This window comes from Mandrillus leucophaeus, unplaced genomic scaffold, assembly GCF_000951045.1.
Source record: "Mandrillus leucophaeus isolate KB7577 unplaced genomic scaffold, Mleu.le_1.0 Scaffold6, whole genome shotgun sequence".
NCBI classification, from domain to species: Eukaryota; Metazoa; Chordata; class Mammalia; order Primates; family Cercopithecidae; genus Mandrillus; species Mandrillus leucophaeus.
Window position 1 is genome coordinate 4,816,049 of NW_012106474.1, and position 8,846 is coordinate 4,824,894.

Here is an 8,846-nt window from a genome sequence, read left to right on the forward strand (position 1 = left end):
AAAAAAAATAAATAAATAAAATAAAATAAATTCCAAAGGCCAGTCGTAGTGGCTCACACCTGTAATCCCAGCCCTTTGAGAGGCCGAGGTGGGCGGATGGATCATGAGGTCAGGAGTTCGAGACCAGACTGACCAACATGGTGAAACCCCATCTCTACTAAAAACACAAAAATTAGCCAGGCATGGTGGTGGATTACAGTAGCTGTAATCCCAGCTACTCAGGAGGCTGAGGCAGGAGAATTGCTTGAACCCAGGAGGTGCAGGTTGCAGCAAGCCGAGATCACGCCATTGCACTCCAGCCTGGGTGACAGAGCAAGACTCCCATCTCAAAAAAAGAAAAAGAAAGAAAGGCGATGCCCCCAGCTACTGAGCAGAATGAGGTGATGTCCTGTGACTCGAGGAGGCTGGAAAGCAGCTGGAGTGCTGATTCCCCGGAGGCCCATCTTGGGAAGATTTTTCTCAGAATCCAGCTGCTACTTCAGAAGGATCCCAGAGACACGATGCTGGGGGGACTCTGGTGGAGGGGAGGACACGTAGGGGGACTCTTGTGGTGGGGGGCCATGTGGGGGCGCTCTATGGCAGAAGAAGGCACATGGGGTGGGGCTTTGTTTGACCATCTCAGCTGGGCCTGTCTTCCCGCCATCGCAGCCCAGTACCCCATGTGGGAGGAAGGGCCCTCTCCAGGTGTGTGCACTCTCCAGCCCCAGCTGTCCCGGGGCCCAGCCACTTGAACAAATTGAAACTACGTGGGTCTTCCCAGCAGAGGCTCCAAACACCATGGAGCAATGGCAGCCATCCCAACTGGGTCTTTTTAGAATCCCAGACCCTCACAGTGTATGGGCATAGCAACATCATCATTGGTTTATGCTACAAGGTATGGGGTGTTTCTCAAGCACCTAAAGTGACAGAAACCCAAGACATTGGTCTTGCAGCTGAAGAGGAGAGTGCAGAATCAAGGACATTTCGTAGTTGGAATTGACAGTGTTTCTGGGACTGACTCAACATGGGTATGAGTGAGGGGGTTGTCTGGCTGATTAGTCCATTTGGGCTTAAGGAAAACAGTGGCGCCTATTTCTGAGATGGTCTTTTACTAACACTGTGCATTGCCTGTGTCTTCCCGTGCATGGTTTTGTTTGCTCCTATCTGCAGATGGATGAGCCCCACAGGGCAGGCTGTACTATGCACTGTCATAGCCCAGGACAGCCGCTTCAGACCAGGTGGCTTGCCCCAGAGCCCAAGGCTAGTGAGGGGCAAAGCTGGGTCTAGAATTTCAACTTTCTCTTTTTCTACTCCATGATATGACTCACATTTAGGTTTGCACACAGCAGCATTACGTCTATGGGTTCTTATGTAATAATGATAAATAATTTTTTTTTTTTGAGACAGAGTCTTGCTCTGTTGCCCAGGCTGGAGTGCAGTGGCATGATCTCGGCTCACTGCAAGCTCTGCCTCCTGGTTTCACGCCATTCTCCTGCCTCAGCCTCACAAGTAGCTAGGACTACAGGCGTCTGCCACCACGCCCAGCACTTTTTTGTATTTTTAGTAGATACGGGGTTTCACCGTGTTAGCCAGGATGGTGTCGATCTCCTGACCTCGTAATCTGCCCATCTCCACCTCCCAAAGTGCTAGGATTACAGGCGTGAGCCACCCCACTCGGCCGATAAATAATTTCTTATTATTTTGTTGACCTGAAAGAAGGAACTGAAGCACAAAGTACACTTTTATTTTATTTTATTTATTTTGAGATGGAGTTATTGCTGTGTTACCCAGGCTGGAGTACAATGGCACAATCTTGGCTCACTGCAACCTTCACCTCCTGGGTTCAAGCAATTCTCCTGCCTCAGCTTCCCAAGCAGCTGGGATTACAGGCTCCCACCACCATGCCTAGCTAATTTCTGTACTTTTCAGTAGAGATGAGGTTTCACCATGTTGGTCTTGAACTGTTGACGCCAGGTGATCCACCCACCTCGGCCTCCCAAAGTGCTAGGATTACAGGTGTGAGCCACCACACCCAGCCACAAAATATAATTTGAAGGAGTTTATGCAGCCAAAAGAAGAACAAGATCATGTCTTTTGCTGGACCATGGATGGAGCTGGAGGCGATTATCCTTAGCAAACGGACACAGGAACAGAGAAGCAAATACCACAGGTTCTCACTTGTAAGTGTGAGCTAAATGATAAGACATCATGAACAACGTAGGTTGGAAACAAGACACTGGGGTCTACTTGAGGGGGGAGGGTGGGAGGAGGGAGAGGAGCAGAAAAGATAACTATTGGGTACCGGGCTTAGTACCTGCGTGATGACAAAATCTGTATAACAAACCCCTGTGATGCAAGTTTAGCTTCACATGTACCCGCAAACCTACAATAACACTTAAAAAGAAAGAGTTTACTTGAGCGAAGTTGAGAGCACAGCTGCCTGGAAGACAAAGGCCCGGTAACCTTGGATATGAGCTCTGTTCCGCCTTTGAGAGAAGCAGGTTTTCCAAAGCAATAGGAGGGACAGGGAGTGGGCTGATACAGCTGTTTGTCAGGAATTCCCATTGGTTAGACAAATAAGATTGATTAGTGATTGACTCTACATTGGTGAAGTGTGGGGTAAGGGGTATGGTGTCCAGCGAGTGGCCTTGCTTGGTTAGTTGACAGCTGCCTGTGGCGGCAGCTGGTCTAGAGTCCACATAGCAAGTAGCTTCAAGAGCTGATTACTTAGCTCAAGGAGGGAATGTGGGATGCGACTGCTGCCTCACCCTCCTGCCTCTGTGGGTCTGATGATTTGTAGCCGGTTCGCATTCCTCAGATAAACTTTCTTTTCTTTCTCAATGTCTATACAAGGATCCCTCAAGTTGCAGGAAATATGAACAGGTACTCAGGCCTTTTGATTTCCAGCACACAAGTTTCTATACTCTCACCAAGAGTTAGTTGCCTGATCTTTTCTAAAAGGGCTCAATGAATGCAAACGTCAAACTTGCCTTTGCAGCTAGATCCAAATGATCACCCTGCATTGGTCTGTTCTCACACTGCTCTAAAGAAATACCTGAGACTGGCTAATTTATAAAGAAAAGAATTTTTTTTATGCTGACTGCAAACTCCACCTCCCGGGTCAAGCGATTCTCCTGCCTCAGCCTCTACAGTAGCTGGAACTACAGGCGCCCACCACCACACCCGCCTAATTTTTGTATTTTTAGTAGAGACGGGGTTTCACCGTGTTGGCCAGACTGGTTTCAAACACCCACCTCGTGATCCACCCACCTTGGCCTTCCAGAGTGCTGGGATTACAGGCGTGAGTCACCGCGCCTGGCAAGAAAAGAGGTTTGATTGGCTCACGATTCTGTAGGCTGTACAGGAAGCCTAGCAGCTTCTGCTGCTCCGGAGGTCTCAGGAAACTTCCGATCATGGTGGAAGGCAAAGGGGAAGCACAGGCATCTTACTTGGCGGGAGCAGGAGGAAGAGAGAGAAAGGGAAGGTGCTCCACACTTTCAAACAGGGGATCTCATGAGAACTCACTCACTTTACAGTACCAAGGCGGGATGCTGCTAAGGTGTTCATGAGAACTCTGCGCCATGATCCAATCACCTCCCACCAGGCCCCATCTCCAATACTGGGGATTCCAATTCCCCATGAGATTTGGTCGGGGGACACAGATCCAAACTGAGTCAGGAAAAGAGGGTCTGGAGGCAGGGAATATAAGGCCGATTCACACTTCAGCTATTACAGGAAATATCTTCTCCGTAGGGGGCACGCTGAGTAAATGACTTTGTAACTTTACTCCTTCCTCTTCATTTACACAGGGTGTACCCAAAGTAACCAATGGAATACAACCTCTAGAGGGCATCTAAACTCCCAGAAATTCTGTAACGGGGCCCTAGAGCCCCTGTGTTCAGCCCCCACTCACACTGTGGAGTGTACTGTCATTGTCTTTTTTCTTTTTTTTTTGAGACGGAGTCTTGCCCTGTTACCCAGGCAGACTCACTGCAACCTCCACCTCCCAGGTTCAAACAATTCTCTGCCTCAGCCTCCCGAGTAGCTGGGATTACAGGTGCCTGCCACCACGCCCAGCTAATTTTTGTATTTTTAGTAGAAACGGGATTTCACCATCTTGGCCAGGCTGGTCTTCAACTTCTGACCTTGTGATCCACCTGCCTCAGCCTCCCAAAATGCTGGGATTACAGGTGTGAGCCACTGCGCCCAGCTGTGTACTTTTCATTTTCAATAAATCCCTTCCTTCCTTCCTTCCTTTGTTTGTGCCTTTTGTCCAATTCTTTGTTCAAGACACCGAGAACCTGGACACTCTCCACCAGTAACATATTTTGGCGAGCCAGCCATAAGAAGGTAGACCCAAAGTTGGGGATTTATTTTTCTCCTTTCACCTTTAACATACAGGGACATCTTTGTCTGTCTTTTCCTTTCCAACTCAGGACCCTTGGTGGGAAGCGTAGAAACACGGAAGCAACTGCAGGTTTCTGGCTGTGGCCTGTGAAACTAAGGGGTTTCCATATGGAGGCACCTAGCCACCACCACCCTATTCACTTAAGGGACCTGAGTGTTTTTCATTTTTTTTTTTTCCTTTGTTTTTCAGTCTTTCAGCGACTATTTCCTAGCAGCTTCTTGGAAATTGAGAGCAATTCGCTGGGGTCACTCCCTGGTATTGCCTGAAGGCCAAAGAGTGAATGGGAATAATTGCCCTACCCAGAAGGGGGAATGACTCTTTTTAAAAATCTTTTCCAGATGTGGTCCCTGATCCCTGTGGTGGTGCGGCTCAGAGAAAACTCACAGTGGTTTCAGGTGACTTAAACCTTTTCTTATGCTAAGTTCTTTCCTTGTCCTATTCAACTGTCTAAGGACAAAAAAGCCCACCCAGCATCCAGTTCCTATTTATCATTACAATTGAGAGCTATGCTTATAAAGCTCATAGCAGGCTCTGGAGGGAAAACACGCAAGTGGCCCCGGTGCCCACCTAAGGTCAGAGATGTCTGACATTCTAAGATTGGACCCCACAGGGGGACGCCCTGGGGATCCTCCGAATCTCAACCTCTCCAAAGGGGATGCTCTCGGCAGAGGTTCTGAGGTCTAGTACTAAGCCCCCCTTAGAATTTTCTCTTGGATTTGCAATACTGTTTAGCCCCAGTATAGTTTGGAATCTGGAGTTTCCTGTTGAATGGGAAAGTGGGATGGCGTTGCATGTATCCAGCCTTTGGTGCTGCTGTTCTAAGCAGGGGGCCTGGTGAACAAGTGACGTGCTCCTTGGGTGCTGTTTGGCCCCAGTGTTCTTTGGAATCTGGAGAGGTTTGATCTTTAAAAAACAAGCTCCATGGAGACTGTTTTACCTGAAATTTTGGTTCACAGCCTTCATTGGATTATCTATTGGGACAAAGTAAATAGCAATAAGCTTGTATTGCTGTCTCATAGCTGAGCTTCCAAGCTGTTGGTTCTTCATTTACGTGTGGGTATACATGTCTAGATGTGTTTATTTGTGTGTACACCTATTGGTATACATTGTGTCTACCAATTGGCTTGTAAGTAAAAGAGCGCTCATAAATTAAGTAAATAAGTTTAAGCAATTTCAAGTTCACCTGACTTAAGTATAACTTTGCTAAACAAGCTGACTGTAAAGTTATTGGTAGAATAAAAATAGAAATATAGGAAGTGGCTCATGCCTGTAATCCCAGCACTTTGGGAGGCTGATCTGGGTGCATCACCTGGGGTCAGGAGTTCGAGATTTAAACTGCTACTACTGCACACAATGTGTTTTTAAAAATGTTAAGCCAGTAAGTACTCAAGCACTAGAAAAAGCCTCCTAAACATGCTCCGACATAACCCTTCACAGAGAAAGGTCCTGTAAAACCAACCCACACACTACCCTTGGGGAGCAGCTTGTTCCTTTTTCCTTCTTGGTGCTGACTTCCTTGTAAACAAGCTAAAATAAACTCTCTTTGCTCCTATGTCTGGTGATCTCTCTTGATTTCTATCCTGGGAAATTACAAGGGCCAGGCACCTGTAACACCAGGGTGCAATGCCAGCCACAGTTGACTTCCTAAACTGGGTGTGTGGCAGGTGTCTGGGTGGTTCCTGATTGGAAGCTTTTGGTCCTCAGGGGACATTGCAATGTCTAGAGGCATTTTGTGTTGTCACAACTTGGGTAGGGAGTGCTCCTATCTCCTGTTGGGTAGAAGCCAGCAATGCTGCTAAACATCCTACAGCGCACAGGGCAGTACCCCCACCCACCCCACCCAAAGTGTCAATAATGCTGAGATTGAATCTTGATCTTGAGGGTCAACTTTATTCAGTATGAAGTTATTTAAAACATAACCCCCAAAGCTTTGTATATTCATGAATTCTTCTGGTCAAGAATTCTTAGGAGACAGAGTGGGCTGGTCCCTGCTCCATGATGTTTGTGGCCTCAGCTGGAAAGAATTGAGTGTCTGAGGTGACTGGTACAGCCATAGTAGGCCTTAGGCTTCCTCACTCACATGCCTGCCCTGGGGTCACCCAAGGGCAAGATGAGCTACGACTGCCCCTGGTACATGGGACAAGAGGTGCATGCAGCCTCTCTGTGTGGCTGGGCTTCTTTATACCTGACCACCTCAGAGCAGTCATCTCAGGGCTCTGAGGGTGAGTGTTCCTGCACTCAGGGAGGGATTTTATGATGGGACCTTTATAGGAACCACCTAGGGTCCCTTCTGACATACACCATTGGCTATAGCAGTCACAGCCCTACCAGATTCAGAAGGACGGAACACAGACCCCATCTTTCTATGAAAAGAGGGTTCAATAATTTGTGAACTTGTGTCAAAATTGCCACAGATATGGCCCTCCCTTTCCACTGCTCAGTTCAGCCATGGTGTGACCCAGTGCATGGGCTCAATGTGTCCTAGAGCACCGTCCCTCCCACCCCTGCAAACCTGGGGCAGAAATGCTCCTGGTGTTTATCCTACCCGAAGCCTCCATGTCAAGGATGTATAGGTTTTTCTTTTAAATCTCAACCAGAAATGTCTCTGTCCCTAGATAGCGGGGCTATTCACAGTAACCCAGGTGAGTTCTCTTGCTAAGGGAAGGCTCCTCTGTACTCCCCGCTCTGCCCCAGACTCATCTTGCTAAGGGAAGGCTCCTCTGTACTCCTCCCTCTGCCCCAGACTCATCTTGCTAAGGGAAGTTTCCTCTGTACTCCTCCCTCTGCCCCAGACTCATCTTGCTAAGGGAAGGCTCCTCTGTACTCCCCGCTCTGCCCCAGTGTGCGACCCTTACTCTTGACATGTGCTTTCTGCTTCTCCTGAGGGCTGGAGGGGTGCACACAAAGCTACCTGCTGCCGTGATTTCCAGATGTCATGGTTACTTTATTTATCAAAGTATAATTTTCAAGAATTTGTAAAACACAAACCTCATACCAATGTATGAGTGTGCAATGTAAGTGCATGTCAAAGACCTAATACTAATATGGAAAAAATCAGGTGATAAACCGTTTGTCTTTGAACTACCTTTATTTTCTGAAGAAAGATGAGGAATGAGATTGCTAGATACAAAACCGGTAAATGCACCTTCAGAGAACTAAAACTTAACTTCAGAAATTATCTTTTTTATGAGACAAAAATAATTTGCATTTGTACCCTAGCAAGATTCTAAAAGTTGTTGGAAACAGTGAGTTCCTCTTCAAAGTTTCCTCTTGTCCTTTATTTTCAAAGCCCAACTACCTTGCCTCCTTGCCCTTAGTTACAGTAAACAGCCTTCCAGCCATTCCCAATCTGTAACCCACATCCATTCCCAATCTGTGACAACCCACGTCTGTTCTTTAGTTGGCACCCTTAATTCTGAAACGGCTCTTCCTGCTGCCGCAGTCCCCACCCCTGCTCCATTTTGAAGTAGTTGATCGGGATCAGCTTAGATTGTGCTGTCTGACCCCAGCCAATGGGGACCGGACACAGTAGTAGGAACTGACTGCGTTAAGGATAAAAACTGTTCCCTCCTTTGTTTGGTGTGCTCTCGCAGTGACCAGAAGAAGGAGCAGCACGCTTCTGCAAAAGGGTAACTCTATTACCCTACAGCTCTACAGTTCTGGAGTCTCATACAAGCCTTGGTGGGCTGCGTTCCTTCTGGAGGCTCTAGAGAGAGTCTCTTTCCTCGTCTCTTCCAGCTTCTAGAGGCCACAAGCATTCTCTGGCTCACGGGACTCTTCCTCCACCTTCGGAGTCAGTGGCGGGGGCTGAGTCCTTTCCACACTACGTTTCTCCCACTCTCTTCTGCAGTTACATCTCCCTCTCAATGTCTTCAACAATCAGATCTGTAAAAGTTTTCTTTTGCCATGTAAGGAACATATTCATAGGTTCTGGGGAATAGGACGTGGGTGTCTTTGGGGGCCATTATTTTGACTATCACACATGGCAAAAGAGCCATTCAAAATTCCTGATAGAGCGATGGATTCTAAAGGAAGAGTGAGAAAAGAGTCAGAGATTCCACGTGGCAGCTAACCTTTTAGAAGCTTTACAGTTTGTGTCTAGTATCTAAAAAGGTATTAAGATACTCTTCCCCTCCCCAACTACATATCTGTGTAGAGCTGAATTTTCTCTGTAAACTTTAACCAAACACCATATTGTAACAGACTGCATGCAAAAACAAATATAAGAATCCAACTTTCTTTTATTGAACCAGACATTAAAAAGATTTGCAAAAATATAAAGCAATGCTATTTTTCTTTGGAAAATATTTTTAAAACAAATTTTTAATAAAAATATATTAACATAATGGGTCATTATAGTTACTTTTAATTAATAAATATTTTTAAACATTCTCAATTTTAATTTCTAATAAGGTAAATATCATTAGACATAATTATAGACACTGGAGTTCTTTTGGCT